Here is a 16,801-nt window from a genome sequence, read left to right on the forward strand (position 1 = left end):
CCAAGAAGTTGATGTGATAACTCTGTTCGGTTTTGGACCAGAGACCTTGTACTTGAAGCTGGCCCATATGAGCACCCCAGCACTGCATGGAGGCATCTGTGACCACTGTCTGTGTCAGAGGCGCCTGATGGAAAGGGACGCCGTGAAGTAGATGGGAGCGTTTCATCCACCATCTGATGGAGTCTTTGGCAGCTTGGTGAAGACAAATGCGATCCTCCCAGCGGCCGGACCTCTGCGACCATTGATCCTCTAGTTCTTGTTGCAGAGGTCACATGTGAAGACGTGCATTGGGTACAATGTAAGTGCACGAAGCACATCGACCCCAGAAGTGACGACACTTGCCTGGCTGTGGGAAATGCCGCGTTGAGAAGCGTGTGACATTTCTGAAGCATGGATAATAACATCTCCTCCGAAGGACACACGCTTGCCTTTGCGGAGTCCAGAGAGGCGCCCAGGTAGTGAATCCGCTGGGTGGGATTGAGGACCGACTTTTTGTAATTGACCTGTAATCCCAGCGAGTGCAGGAGATTGAGGTAAAACGCGAGATGGCTCTGGAGTCGAGCAGGAGTGGAACTCTTCAGGAGCCAGTCGTCTAGATAAGGGTAGACGAATATCTTCCGTTTGCGGAGGAAGGCAGCTACCACCGCCATACACTTTGAGAATGTCCGTGGAGCAGATTTGAGGCCAAATGGCAGAACTCTGTACTGATAGTGCCGACGAGAGATCTGAAACCTGAGAAATTTTCGGTGTTTCACTGAGACAGGAATATGGAAGTAAGCATCCTGTAGGTCGATGGCACACATCCAGTCCCCCTGGTGAAGATGCGGGAAGATCTGATGTAGAGCCAGCATTCTGAACTTTTCTCTCCTGACAAATCCGTTGAGCAGACGGAGATCGAGAATGGGTCTGTACTCGTTGACCACTCCTCGTTTTTGAACAAGAAAGTACCGGGAGTACACTCTTTGATTTCTCTGCCGGAGTGGAACTTCCTCTATGGCGTTTTTGGAGAGGAGAGTGGCTACTTCGTCCAGTAAAAGCCGTTTTTGGATTTGAGGGAGGTACTGCCTCTGTGGGGATACCTGCGGAGGGGGAGACTTGAACCTCAGCAAGTAGCCATGCTGTACAATATTCAGCACCCATCTGTCTTTTGTAATAGCTTCCCACTCTGCCAGGTGAACACTGATACTTCCTCCTACCGGAGTGGCGAACGAGCGCGGAGGAAGTAAGATCTCACTGCTTTGAGGGCTGTTTGGTGGAGGACTGTTGCTGCTTTGCACTTCCTCTCCCTCTGCCACGGCCCCTTTGTTGAAACTGGGACCTCTGTTGATTTTGAGAGGACCATTGGGTTGTTTGAATGCGCTGATGAAAGGCACGCTTATCGCCCTGCAGAAAGCGTTTGCGATATTCCTTGCGCTTTTCCAGCCCCACAGCTTTAACGGTGTCCAACTCCGCCTTCATTTTGGTCATTTGATCATCAGCGTGAGCCCCAAACAAAGAGGACCCGTTAAATGGCAGATTAGGAATCTTCTTCTGCGCATCAGGCTTGAGGCCCGTTAGCCTTAGCCAGGCTGAGCGCCGGGAGCATACGCCATGCGAATAGCCATGTGCGGCGAGATCGGAAGCATCAGCAGCCGCACTGATGATTTGATTGGCTACAAGCCCACCTTCCTGGAGGATTTCAGTAAAATCCTGCCTGTCTTCTCTTGGCAGTTTCTCAACAAATCTGGAGAGGGAATCCCACAGAGATCGATCATACCGCCCTAGCTGGGCTGAAGCACTAGCCACTTTCATGTGGGAGGCGGAAGTGTTGCACATCTTTCTGCCATATGAGTCCATTTGCTTGCTGTCCTTCTCCGGGGGAACAGAAGACGACACGGAGGCAGAATGGGACTTCATGGCAGCCGCCACGATCACTGAGTCCGCTGGCGGGTCCGCCCTCAGAAACAAAGGGTCCTCAGCAGGAGCCTTATACTTTTTAGCTATTCTTGAAGGCACAGAGCCCACCCTAGCAGGGGTGAGAAATGTGGCCATAGCCGGCTCCAACAATCCTGGCACCAATGGTAGCAAAGGTCTGGGTGCTGACCGGTGATGCAATGTATCAAAAATGATTGAAGTGGGTGCCAGAGGGGTGTGCAGCGTGATATTCAATTTCTGCGCACCTCTACCCAGGATGTCAGAGAAAGTAGTGATGTCATCAACTGGGGACACTCGTGGCGGAGGTGTAGAAGACAAGGTTGGAGAGTAGTCCCGGACCGAGGACCTTGTGGAGGAAGACCAGGTGGGCGATCTGGTGCATCGCCTCTTGTGGGGGCGGTCGCTGTGGTGAGCCCTCGACCATGATCTGTGCTTTGAAGGAGATCTTGGCCTTCTGTGCGAAGAGGGACGGTCCCTGGATCGAGACCAGCGTGGAGAAGGCGGCCTTCGACTACCCTGAGGAGACTTGCTCCTGTGCGGAGAAATCCTGGAGGGAGAGTACGTGCGGGAATAGTCCGAGCCCGGACTTCTGCAGTCACATGTACCCACACCCTCCAACCAGCGAGAAGAAAGTCCGAACTTCTCTGGTGCCTTAGGTGATCCTTCCGGAGAGATCTGCACGATATGCAGGCCTGGAGATGATGATCGATCTCCAGAGGATCTAGATCTGACTCCTCTCTCCGTGGCCACTGCAGCTGTATCCTTTGACGTCGAACCCCTCGACGTCGATGACGTTTGTGTCACCATCGGTGCCAATTGCTGAGACTGGCGTTCAGTCCTCGACGGCGGTCTCGACGCCGATCGCCTGCGGCGCTGCGGAGACACAGACGTTGATCTTCGGCGCCGAACAGGTGCTTGAGGTCGCCCTGATGACTTCGACGTCGACCTTCCATGCCGTCGACCTGGCGATCTCGACGGCGACCTTTCACGACGTCGACTTGACGACTTCGATGGCGACCTTCCACGACGTCGACTTGGCGACTTCGACGGCGACCTTTCACGAGACGTACGTCGCCGCATCTCTCGCCGCCGACCCCCTCGAGGGAGGCGGAGAGTATCTCGACGTCGACGGAAGCCTCGACGTCGACGGAGACAGTCCAGATCTCACCGGACTAACAGCCTTCGAGCCCGAAGGACTGCGCCTCGACGCCAACTTACTTCTTCGCGGCGGAGAATCTCAACGTCGAGATGAATCCCTAGACGCAGAAGTCGTCCTGTGCTTCTTCGACCGTACCTTCGACGTCGACGGCGAATCTCCTGGAACCTTGGTCTTCCTGGAGTCAGGAGAGGTGGTGTGTCGCCGTTTTTGAGATTGTGAAGCTGAAGAAGGTGGTTTTGAGGATGAATGGTCGCCTTCACGACGGCTTCTCTCCTTCTCCAGCTGGGCATGTAGCTTAATGCGGTCTCTATCTTGCAGAGTGCGCTTGGAAAACTTCTGGCAGTGGGGGCACCGGTCAGGCTTGTGTGAAGTTGGCAAACACACAATACACACCGAGTGTGGATCCGCCAGTGCCATCTTATTGCCACAGGAAGGGCATTTCCTGAATAAAGCAGGCATTCTGACTGGAAAAAATATGGAATTCTTCAGGAAACCAGCAGAATACACCTTCAGGAGCCAGAAATTGTCGAACATTTCTGGAAAAAACTGAACTACCAAACTTTCAGTCAAAAAACTGAAGAGCTCAAGCTCCAGGATCCTCACAGAAGGAGCCGGAAAAAAGAACTGGCCCAATTGCCACCTGTGGTGCATCATGGGAGCAGGGGGTCTCCTGCAGGTCTTAAAGGCACGGTCCCCTACTCTAATGCCTTAAAGGCAAGGTGTCAGTTTTCTTTGTTTCTTGATACTCTACTGCAGCCTACAGGCAAATGCCTGTAATTACAGGTTTGCTTTATGGCAATAAAGCATTGTTGTGTGACAATTGGCTTGGTGCTTCCTTTTTCCTTATGGGTTAGGGAGCACTACAATGCAAACCTATGTAATTTACAGCTTTGCCATGTTTGAAACATTTTTAGGCTGCATGTATATGTTTTCACATATGCATATATATGTATATATATATGTATTTTCTATATGCTCCGGGATCCCGCACGTGGGCGGGGATTATTCATAGATTATGACTATTGATGAGTATCCCCTGGATGAGAACTTAGGGAACCCACAGTGCATCAACATGCCTTGTTGACAACAAGTTTGAGGGGGGAACCTACCTATCATTTGTCAATAATGACCACCATTATTTGATATTGACCAGATTTAGACTCACTACCATACACTGGTCCCTAACAGTCCCAATGGGTTTTTCAAAGCCAGAAGCCCTGAAACCTTGTCCTTGTGATACTTTTTCGGAACAGGACAGTTTGCTTTCTATATTTTTCTGTGATTTTTATTGATCCTTGAGGCTCAAAGTTTCCATTCTGCTAGTAAGAAACACCAAATTTGTACAAGTAAGGCCCGCATTGTTGTTTCTACAAACCTAACACTCCCTTATGATTTGTTTTGGGGTGCAATTCTTTTTCAGGTGCCCTCAGATTGAGAAAAAAGCTATTTAAGGTCTAAAGGGACCCTCTAGCAACCTCATCACATAGGGCAGTTTTTGTATTTATTTAAAAGTGGAACTTTTTTGCAAAAGTCTGAATTTGCTGAAGCTGTTTTAGATAACGCACTAGGGCACTAACACTTTAGATGGACATTTAATAATGTTTTTTTAGTTGCATGTGGTAATATGTTTTTTAGCTTATTTTATATTTGTATTGATTTCCTTTCCTGCTGTAATTATGTACTCATTTAGTATTTATGTGATACTTGTGCTTTTATGGTCTACATTGATCGAATAAAGATTTCTTGACTGACTATAAAGGGACAATAATTACACTTCACTGTAATTGTATACAACTGTTGAGGTGTGGTGGAAGCCAGCCTAGAAACTGAAAAAGTCAGCATTTATGCAAGTATTGAAGTGAAAAGAATGAGTTACAGACACCTCTGTTTCCCATGAAGTTGGAAGGCCCTTTCACTTAGAAAACAAGGACGAGAGATGAGAACCTGCAGGAAAGTTTGGTGGAGTGCACAATGAGCATATTGTGGCAGTCCAATCATAGCTAACTATAGCCACTGAAGGGGCAGTCATCTGTCCAGGCTTTGTCCCTGCCCATCAAGACTGTCAAGCGTGCAGCTGTGGATTACCTGTGTGCCCTGCTCTCAAACGTTTGTGAAAGTATTCTTTTTTTAGTGAGATTTTCATAATCTGCAACAAAGAACACCCCCTACAATGGAAAAGAGTAGTAGTCACGACCATTCTGTGGTAGAGTATTCAATAAAAGTAACACTGTATTCCTGATGGTAACATTTTTGGCCCAGTATTCCATATGGCGTTACTATATTCCTGGTGGTGATCGATTCCTCTGATCACCGCTTAAACCTGGCAGTGTATCTGCTGTACCACAATGTTTTAGATGCATACTACTTATCACTCACAGACCTGCTTCCACCGCTAGACAAATAAATGCCTTAGGGCCCGATTCACAGAACTAACTTAAGACAAAATCCTAAACTTATTACCATTTTGGTATTCACAGAAGGCACTTACTCATTTTGGTATTCACAGAAGACACTTACTCATTTCGGTATCCACAGAAGTTAGGAGTCCTAACTTTATGACTCCTAAATGCCTTCTGTGAATACCGAAAGTCTTAAAGTTAGAATTGTTCTCAGTTTAGGGGTAGTTAAGTTAGACTCCTAACTTTAGGACTCCTAAATGCCTTCTGTGAATACCGAAAGTCTTAAAGTTAGGATTTTTCTCAGTTTAGGAATAGTAAAGTTAGGACTCCTAACTTTAGAACTCCTAAACTGAGAAAAATCCTAACTATAAGACTTTCGGTATTCACAGAAGGCATTTAGGAGTTCTAAAGTTAGGAGTCCTAACTTTACTACTCCTAAACTGAGAAAAATCCTAACTTTAAGACTTTCGGCATTCACAGAAGGCATTTAGGAGTCCTAAAGTTAGGACTCCTAACTTCTGTGGATACCGAAATGAGTAAGTGCCTTCTGTGAATACCAAAATGGTAGTAAGTTTAGGATTTTGTCTTAAGTTAGTTCTGTGAATCAGGCCCTTAGTTCCTGCAAATGAACAGCGCCTTTTAGGGACAGAGAAATCTTCAACAAGAGGATGAAACAATTTCCTTCCCGTCAAAACTGTCTCAAAATCTTATCAAGGTTCAGCTAAAATAATTCAAACATGGTGACTTTCATTTTACAGCAACCATGAGTGTGAGAAGTTGGCCTGATGTATGATGTCACTAGTTCTAGTGTACACCTTATATCAGTCCAAATACCCTTATGGTGATTGGTTGTAAAGTCAACCTTATAGACCAGCTATCCTAGTGGTAGCATGGACAAGAGCAGTCTTAGGCTAAACTCTGAATGGCATGTGAAGCCAGCTGTGATACCATATATAATCCCTTGAATACCAAATGAAAGGACACCACAACAGATATATATATAAAATAAAGTGTATTTATTCTAGTCAAACCCTCAGCACTCTTTATGAGATTAGAGGTAAGTACAACACAGTCTTATTTAAGCATACATTAAGTCACACAGGTAAGTAATACAGTTAGGCCCTAGGGGCCACGCAAACCATATACTAAGTACGTGGTATAAGAACCACTGTCACGGAAATAGAATAGGCCTAGGCCTAGGGAATCGCTGGGGCTACACTAGCGTTAGTTAGGAAGTGGGAGGCCCACGGGATTCGTGTGCAGAGTGGAAACACTCACGCGTAATGCGTAAAAGTCAATAGCAATAATACAGTTTAGAAAACGGTAGATTTAGGACACTTCCGGAGTAGCTAGGAAGTTGAGACTTGAAAACTAGACACTAGGATAGTCACTATCCTGATGAGCACCGGAGTACCCAAGTTACCTAGCCCACAGGCTGCGGGTGCATAGGGGTGAAGATGCGTCGTTTTCGTCGTCGACTCCTATGGATGCCTGAAGAAAGATGCTGACAGGCAGTCAGTGAAGAGTGTCCGGTGGATCCCAAGGCTGGGATCAAGAAGAGAAGAAACCTGCAAGCAGAAGGGACAGAGTCAAGGTCACTAGCCAGTGACCACGTGGAACCAGGAAGGAACCAGGCGATGTCGTGAAGATTGCAGGTGAAGGTGAAGCTTGTCGCTGCAGCCAGGAGGACCAGGAAGCGTCGAGGACGACCAGGACCAGGAGGCGAGCTGTCCCGCGAGGGCTCTTGCTGTCGGCGGCGTCGAAGTTGGACTAGGACTCACCAAGCCTTGGCAAGCGGAACCCACGAAGAACGAAGGACTTGCTTCTGGTGCAGACCAGGAAGGTCTGGGGTGCTTCTTCTTTGCAGAGAAGCGGGAGCCAGTCTGGAGGAGCCAAACCAGCGCAGAAGATTTCAGGGTGCGTCGTCACAAAGGCCACTAGCCAGCGGGCAAGCAACCGGACAGACGCGGCAAGCAGGAAAATGCTGAAGGGCCCCACGCAGGACTCGTGGAGTGTGGGGGGGCTGATCTCTGGTGCAGATGGTGCTTGGGGTTGGGGCTTCTCAATCCCCGGTGCACAACTTCGAGGGTACCTCAGAAGCTGCGCTGTAAGTTACTAGCCACTTTTTCCAGGTAGCCGGTCCCACGTCGCTCGTCGCCTCCACGGATCTCAGCTCTGCTGTAGATGTGGATCAGGGTCGGAGAAGTCTGGAAGTCAAGGCTCTGGTCAGGCTCTGCAGTCGGTTCCTCGTAGAACGTGGGCAAAGCAAAGGGTAGTCTCTTGATGGTGCCTGTTTGCACAGGGTAGCCACTCCTTGGCTACAAGGGAGATTCTTCAGTCTTCTTCTTTCGTCGAATGTCGAAGGTCCAGAGTCTCTGTTCAGTTTTGCAGGTTCAGGATAATCTGAAGTCTTGAGGCCCAACTCCCACTCTTATACTAATCTGGGGGGCTGGGATACCTGCTAGGTCACGCCTTATGGGTGGGACCTGGGAGGGGGTGGTTACACCCACTTCCCTTTGTCCAGTTTCGCGCCAGAGCTGGGGCTGGAGTGCCCCAGCGCCGGTTTGAACTGGACTATGCAAGGAACACCTTGTGTGCCCCAGGCATGTCTCATTCCTTTCAGCCCACCCTGCCCCAATACACTAAAGGCTGTCTGGGGAGGTGCTAGCACCTCCCCAAGCAGGAAACCTATTGTCCAGGCCTCCCTGGCTGGGATCACTCCCAGCTGCAGGAGGTCAGACTTGTGTCGTGGCAGCAGCATCCATTTTGTGATGCTGAGGCTTTGGTCAGAGGCTAACAGTTGAAGTATGATTTTAACATGTCTTTCCCTCTAGAAGGGGGGAATAATATTCTCATGTCCAGAAATGGCATGGGGGTATTATTCCACAGTGTTAGACACCTTACACGACATGTTTCGATAAAGCCAAACCATAGTTACCATAACCGTCTAAGATTATAAGGCACTTTAAGAGTATATGGTGGGCTATATCATAGAACAGCTATAAGGACAAGGTTCCGAAAGCTGCAGACAGGCTCAGCTCATGCTAGAGCACCATCTCACATGTTACCAAGCACTCTGCCTCCAGGATTGTCAAGGCCTGCCATAGGAGTGACTGATAGGTACACATGTGTCTATATGTAAGTTAGGTATAGGAATACTACACCTAAGCAAGGGGTGATTACACGACCTTGCCCGAGCTGAGTGATCAGCCAGTTGTGTCAAAATGGAAGGCCAGGCCAGGGGTGGCATAATGCATGCTGCAGCCCCTGGTAGGCCTAGGGTACACCTATGCCCTGGGTACCTAGGGTACACTGTACAGGGGCCAATAAGGTGATCCTATCCAAATGGGTTATGCACCTAAAGTACATAGTATTAATTTAGAGAGAGAACAGCAGGGCTGTGGGTCTGATTAGCAGGCCCACAGCCACATCTAAGTCGAAAACCAGTAAAGCAAAAGCAAAAAGTGGGGGTGAACATAGAAAGCAGACCCTACTCTCCTACACAACCCCCCCCCCAAACTTAGGGACATTAAACTAACCTTGACCAGTTGAGTCTTCATGTTCTAAGTGGAAATATCTGGAGAGTCCATCTGCATTGGCATGGTCAGTCCCAGGTCTATGTTCCACTGTGAAGTCCATCCCCTGTAGGGAAATGGACCACCTAAGAAGTTTGGGATTTTCACCCTTCATCTGATTTAGCCACAAGAGGGGCTTATGGTCTGTCTGAATCTTGAAGTGAGTGCCGAACAAGTATGGCCTCAGCTTCTTCAGGGCCCAAACCACAGCAAAGGCCTCCCTCTCAATAGCTGACCAACGTTTCTCTCTAGGGGTCAGCCTTCTACTTATAAAAGCAATGGGCTGGTCTTGACCATCTACATTCAGTTGTGAAAGAACAGCTCCCACACCTAACTCAGAAGCATCTGTCTGGACAATGAACTCTTTGGAGTAGTCTGGACTTTTCAGAATAGGTGCACTGCACATGGCCTGCTTCAGGTCATCAAATGCTTTTTGACAGCTTACTGTCCACTGAACTTTCTTTGGCATCTTCTTGGAGGTCAAGTCATTAAGTGGTGTCACTATGGACCCATAGTTCTTAACAAACTTTCTGTAGTACCCAGTCAGGCCCAAGAAAGCTCTGACCTGAGTCTGGGTAGTTGGAGGAGCCCAGTCCTTTATGGTCTGGATCTTGCTCTCCAGTGGTTGAACCTGACCCCCACCAACTAGGTGGCCCAGGTATACAACCTTGCTCTGCCCTATCTGGCACTTAGTGGCCTTGATAGTGAGGCCTGCCTTTTGCAGGGCCTCTAAACATTCCTCAGGTGGACCAGGTGATCCTCCCAGGTGGAGCTAAAGACAGCAATATCATCAAGATAAGCTGCACAATAATCATCCAACCCAGTAAGGACTTGATTCACCAACCTTTGGAAAGTGGCAGGTGCATTCTTCAAACCAAAGGGCATTACCACAAATTGATAATGTCCTCCTGGGGTCGAGAAAGCAGTTTTGGCCTTTGCACTCTCAGCTAGTCTGATTTGCCAGTAGCCTGCTGTTAGGTCAAATGTGCTCAAAAACTTAGCAGCTGCCAGTCTGTAAATGAGCTCATCTGCCCTAGGTATTGGGTGGGCATCTGTCCTAGTGACAGCATTGAGACCTCTGTAATCCACGCAAAACCTCATCTCTCTCTTACCATCTTGGGTGTGAGGTTTTGGCACAAGAACTACAGGACTAGCCCAAGGGCTCTCTGAAGGTTCAATGACTCCCAGCTCCAACATCTTTTGTACCTCAACTTTTATGCAGTCCCTGACATGGTCAGGTAGCCTGTAGATTTTACTCTTCACAGGCAGACTGTCACCAGTGTCCACCTCATGGGTGCACCAGTTTGTCTGACTTGGGGTCAGAGAGAACATATGTCTGTAGGATTGCAGAACCTGTCTGCAGTCCTGTTGCTGATGGACAGTGAGGCTGTCAGAAAAGACCACACCATCAACTGAGCCATCATCAGGGTTCTTAGTCAACAGGTCTGGGAGAGGGTCACTCTCTTCCTCCTGCCCCTCACCTGTAGCCATGAGTAGCCCCATGTCTGCCCTGTCAACATATGCCTTCAATCTGTTGACATGAAGCACCCTGTGGGGGCTTCTGGGAGTCCCAAGGTCCACCAAGTAGGTGACTTCTCCCTTTTTCTCAACAATAGTGTGGGGTCCAGACCATTTGTCTTGGAGTGCTGCTGGGGCCACTGGCTCCAACACCCACACTTTCTGCCCTGGCTGGTAAACAGTCAGTACAGCCTTTTGGTCATGCCAAGCTTTTTGGAGTTCTTGGCTTGCCTCAAGGTTTTTAGAAGCCTTCTTCATATACTCTGCCATTCTGGAGCGGAGACCAAGTACATAATCCACTATGTCTAGTTTGGGTTGTCTGAGAGGTCTCTCCCATCCTTCCTTCACCAAACACAGGGGTCCTCTTACAGGATGCCCAAACAAAAGCTCAAAAGGGCTGTAGCCAACCCCCTTTTGTGGGACCTCTCTGTAAGCAAACAGAAGGCAGGGTAAAAGGATGTCCCATCTTCGCCTAAGCTTATCTGGTAATCCTTTTATCATTCCCTTTAGGGTCTTGTTGAATCTCTCAACAAGACCATTGCACTGTGGGTGATAGGGTGTGGTGAACTTATAGTTAACACCACACTCCTTCCACATTGCAGTCAAGTATCCTGACATGAAGTTGGTACCTCTGTCAGAAATGACCTCCTTTGGAAAGCCCACTCTGGAGAATACTCCAAGCAGGGCCCTTGCCACAACAGGAGCTGTTGTGGTCCTCAGGGGAATTGCTTCTGGGTACCTGGTGGCATGGTCCACTATCACCAGTATGAATCTGTGCCCAGATGCTGTTTGTGGGTCCATTGGTCCTACAATATCTATGCCCACTCTTTCAAAGGGAACCCCCACCACAGGTAGTGGTATGAGGGGGGCCTTTGTGGTGCCACCTGATTTGCCATTGGCTTGGCAGGTGACACAGGAGCGACAAAACTCCTTGGTATCTTCTGACATATGGGGCCAGTGAAAGTGAGGGACAAGCCTGTCCCAAGTCTTGTTCTGGCCTAAATGTCCTGCAAGGGGAATATCATGGGCCAAGGTTAGAAGGAAGCCTCTGAACTTCAGTGGTATGACCAACCTCCTGGATGCACCAGGCTTGGGGTCTCTAGCCTCTGAATACAGTAGCCCTTCATCCCAATACACTCTATGGGTACCTTGAGCATTCCCTGCAGCCTCAGCAGCAGCCAGCGTCTGAGGGGTTCAAGAGAGGGGCAGTCTAATTGAGCCTGCCTCAGATCTGCCCTTGAAGGTCCCCCTGTCCCAAGAAACTCAACCTGATCAGGTTCAAGTTCTTCTAGGACAGTTCCTTCAGGGCTCTCAGAATCATCCTCCTGGGAGGGCTGATCCACCACCTGAGGCAGGGGGGAAGGCACAGCCTTAACCCTACTGCTCTTTCTCTTGGGTTGTGACTGGTCCATATTTTCAGGATCCAGCACTTGTTCAGTGGTGCACTTTTTGGCCTGTGACCTGGTCCCAGCAAGGACATGTGCATCTATCCCCAGCATTTCTGCATGGGTCCTATACTCCACTTCAGACCAAACTGAAGTTTCAAGATCATTGCCCAGTAAACACTCTACAGGAAGGTCTGAACTAACAACAACTTTCTTGAGGCCAGTTACCCCTCCCCAGGAGAAGTTAACAATAGCCACACTATGGGAGGTAATGGCATTGCTAGCGTTGGTCACTAGGTAATTCTCACCTAGTATGATCTGTCCAGGGTCCACAAAAGCAGGTGTCACCATTGTGACACTAGCTCCAGTGTCCCTGTAGGCCTGAGCCATTCTTTGGTTGATAAAAGGTGTCTGTCTGTACTTGCCCAGGTTACTGGGGCCTACAGTAGAGGACAAAGCTAAGTCCCCATCACAGATCAGAACAGCCTGAGTAGGTACTCTGACTAGGCCAGAATCCTCCTCAGTTCCCAGGGTTAACCCTACTACACCCTTTTGCTGGGAACCACCACTTACAGCTGAACTAGGGGGTACAGTTGCCTTAGGGGCAATGGTGGCTGGGGGCTTATCCTTTTTGGTGCACTCACTAAACCAATGTGAGTTGGACTTACAATAGTTGCACCATGGTTTCTTTTGGCCATCTTTCTTTTTATCCTTTTTGGGACCACCCTCCCCCTGAGCCTTTTGGGGGCCTGGTGAAGACTTCTGGTCTTTTTGTTTCTGCTCATTACCCTTCTGGTCTGCCTTTTTCTGATCACCGCCCTGGTTCTGGTTTTTCTGCTTAACTCTAGTCCTGACCCATCTATCTGCCTTCTTTCCCAATTCTTGGGGAGAAGTCAGATCCGAATCAATCAGGTGTTGATGCAATAGCGGGTTTTGACAGTTGTTAAGTATTTGTTCTCTCATGATCAAATTATACAATCCTGTATAGTCCTTAACCTTACTTCCCATTAGCCAGCCTTCCAGAGCCTTAGTGGCACAATCTACAAAGTCAGTCCAGTCCTGAGTCTGTGTCTTCTGGGTATCCCTGAACAACAACCTGTATTGTTCAGTGGTTAGGCCAAACCCATCAATCAGAGCACTCTTCAGGACAGTGTAATTATCTGCATCCTCATCACTAACTGTGAGGAGCTTGTCTCTTCCTTTCTCAGAGAAGGAGAGCCACAAGATAGCTGCCCACTGACTTTGGGGTACCTGCTGTACTTTGGAAGCTCTCTCCAAAGCAGTTATCCATTTGTGGATGTCATCCCCACACTTGTAGGGAGGGACAGTCTTGCTCAGGTTTCTATTATCATAGTGCCTGTCTCTATCTCTAGGAATGTTGCTGCCACCAGTGGGTTCTGACCCACTTAACTTTTGTTCTCTAGCCAGAGCAAGCTTCTCTTTGGCAAGGGCAAGTTCTTCCCTCTGAATCCTCAGATTAGCCTCCCTCATTCTGGCTGCATGCTCCTTTCTCTCAGGTGAAGTCATTCCCCTGTGAGAGGAAGCATTAGAGATGTTAGAGACATGGGAGTGGATGGATTCCCTTGAAGGGGATCTGTCCCTCCTGCTTCTCTGTGTAAGCCTACTTGGGGGTCTGTAAGGGGGGACCCCATGCAAACTCCCATGTAAGCTTAGGTTAGCCTGGCTAAGTCTTCCTACTTGGCCCTGGCTGTCTACCTCTTCATCTGAAGTCTCCTCTGACTCCTCTGTGGTGGGTAGACCCTCCTCTGTGCCTAGGGCACCTGCCTGAGATGCCTTAAGAATGTCATACTCCTCTAGGAGTTGTCTTAACTGAAGGAGGGTAGGGTTTGCACCCTGTTTTATTCCTCTGGAGGTACACAAGTGTCTCATCTCCTGGAATGTTAAGGTATCATATCTAGAGGGGGTATTTTGCAGACCTGATCCTCCTGAGAGAGCATCCACTTGATCTCCTCTCAGAGACATGATCTAGTGAGGGTGTGGTGTGTGCACCTACCTACACTAGTTGTTTCTACTAAACCTCTCTAGTAGTTGTAGTCAGGGTGTGTTACTCCCTTCAACCTACAACTACAAAGTCCAGTAGGACTTAAGTATTATAATCTATGTTATATGTACCTAGACAATATCTGTGTGATCTTTCAATTTAGTATCTCAAGATTACAATGGTATTACAACAGCAAGCTCAGATCCCAACCGCTGCTCACCAATGTGAGAAGTTGGCCTGATGTATGATGTCACTAGTTCTAGTGTACACCTTATATCAGTCCAAATACCCTTATGGTGATTGGTTGTAAAGTCAACCTTATAGACCAGCTATCCTAGTGGTAGCATGGACAAGAGCAGTCTTAGGCTAAACTCTGAATGGCATGTGAAGCCAGCTGTGATACCATATATAATCCCTTGAATACCAAATGAAAGGACACCACAACAGATATATATATAAAATAAAGTGTATTTATTCTAGTCAAACCCTCAGCACTCTTTATGAGATTAGAGGTAAGTACAACACAGTCTTATTTAAGCATACATTAAGTCACACAGGTAAGTAATACAGTTAGGCCCTAGGGGCCACGCAAACCATATACTAAGTACGTGGTATAAGAACCACTGTCACGGAAATAGAATAGGCCTAGGCCTAGGGAATCGCTGGGGCTACACTACACTAGCGTTAGTTAGGAAGTGGGAGGCCCACGGGATTCGTGTGCAGAGTGGAAACACTCACGCGTAATGCGTAAAAGTCAATAGCAATAATACAGTTTAGAAAACGGTAGATTTAGGACACTTCCGGAGTAGCTAGGAAGTTGAGACTTGAAAACTAGACACTAGGATAGTCACTATCCTGATGAGCACCGGAGTACCCAAGTTACCTAGCCCACAGGCTGCGGGTGCATAGGGGTGAAGATGCGTCGTTTTCGTCGTCGACTCCTATGGATGCCTGAAGAAAGATGCTGACAGGCAGTCAGTGAAGAGTGTCCGGTGGATCCCAAGGCTGGGATCAAGAAGAGAAGAAACCTGCAAGCAGAAGGGACAGAGTCAAGGTCACTAGCCAGTGACCACGTGGAACCAGGAAGGAACCAGGCGATGTCGTGAAGATTGCAGGTGAAGGTGAAGCTTGTCGCTGCAGCCAGGAGGACCAGGAAGCGTCGAGGACGACCAGGACCAGGAGGCGAGCTGTCCCGCGAGGGCTCTTGCTGTCGGCGGCGTCGAAGTTGGACTAGGACTCACCAAGCCTTGGCAAGCGGAACCCACGAAGAACGAAGGACTTGCTTCTGGTGCAGACCAGGAAGGTCTGGGGTGCTTCTTCTTTGCAGAGAAGCGGGAGCCAGTCTGGAGGAGCCAAACCAGCGCAGAAGATTTCAGGGTGCGTCGTCACAAAGGCCACTAGCCAGCGGGCAAGCAACCGGACAGACGCGGCAAGCAGGAAAATGCTGAAGGGCCCCACGCAGGACTCGTGGAGTGTGGGGGGGCTGATCTCCGGTGCAGATGGTGCTTGGGGTTGGGGCTTCTCAATCCCCGGTGCACAACTTCGAGGGTACCTCAGAAGCTGCGCTGTAAGTTACTAGCCACTTTTTCCAGGTAGCCGGTCCCACGTCGCTCGTCGCCTCCACGGATCTCAGCTCTGCTGTAGATGTGGATCAGGGTCGGAGAAGTCTGGAAGTCAAGGCTCTGGTCAGGCTCTGCAGTCGGTTCCTCGTAGAACGTGGGCAAAGCAAAGGGTAGTCTCTTGATGGTGCCTGTTTGCACAGGGTAGCCACTCCTTGGCTACAAGGGAGATTCTTCAGTCTTCTTCTTTCGTCGAATGTCGAAGGTCCAGAGTCTCTGTTCAGTTTTGCAGGTTCAGGATAATCTGAAGTCTTGAGGCCCAACTCCCACTCTTATACTAATCTGGGGGGCTGGGATACCTGCTAGGTCACGCCTTATGGGTGGGACCTGGGAGGGGGTGGTTACACCCACTTCCCTTTGTCCAGTTTCGCGCCAGAGCTGGGGCTGGAGTGCCCCAGCGCCGGTTTGAACTGGACTATGCAAGGAACACCTTGTGTGCCCCAGGCATGTCTCATTCCTTTCAGCCCACCCTGCCCCAATACACTAAAGGCTGTCTGAGGAGGTGCTAGCACCTCCCCAAGCAGGAAACCTATTGTCCAGGCCTCCCTGGCTGGGATCACTCCCAGCTGCAGGAGGTCAGACTTGTGTCGTGGCAGCAGCATCCATTTTGTGATGCTGAGGCTTTGGTCAGAGGCTAACAGTTGAAGTATGATTTTAACATGTCTTTCCCTCTATAAGGGGGGAATAATATTCTCATGTCCAGAAATGGCATGGGGGTATTATTCCACAGTGTTAGACACCTTACACGACATGTTTCGATAAAGCCAAACCATAGTTACCATAACCGTCTAAGATTATAAGGCACTTTAAGAGTATATGGTAGGCTATATCATAGAACAGCTATAAGGACAAGGTTCCGAAAGCTGCAGACAGGCTCAGCTCATGCTAGAGCACCATCTCACATGTTACCAAGCACTCTGCCTCCAGGATTGTCAAGGCCTGCCATAGGAGTGACTGATAGGTACACATGTGTCTATATGTAAGTTAGGTATAGGAATACTACACCTAAGCAAGGGGTGATTACACGACCTTGCCCCAGCTGAGTGATCAGCCAGTTGTGTCAAAATGGAAGGCCAGGCCAGGGGTGGCATAATACATGCTGCAGCCCCTGGTAGGCCCAGGGTACACCTATGCCCTGGGTACCTAGGGTACACTGTACAGGGGCCAATAAGGTGATCCTATCCAAATGGGTTATGCACCTAAAGTACATAGTATTAATTTAGAGAGAGA

Source organism: Triturus cristatus, chromosome 1_2 (assembly GCF_964204655.1).
Source record: "Triturus cristatus chromosome 1_2, aTriCri1.1, whole genome shotgun sequence".
Taxonomy (NCBI): domain Eukaryota; kingdom Metazoa; phylum Chordata; class Amphibia; order Caudata; family Salamandridae; genus Triturus; species Triturus cristatus.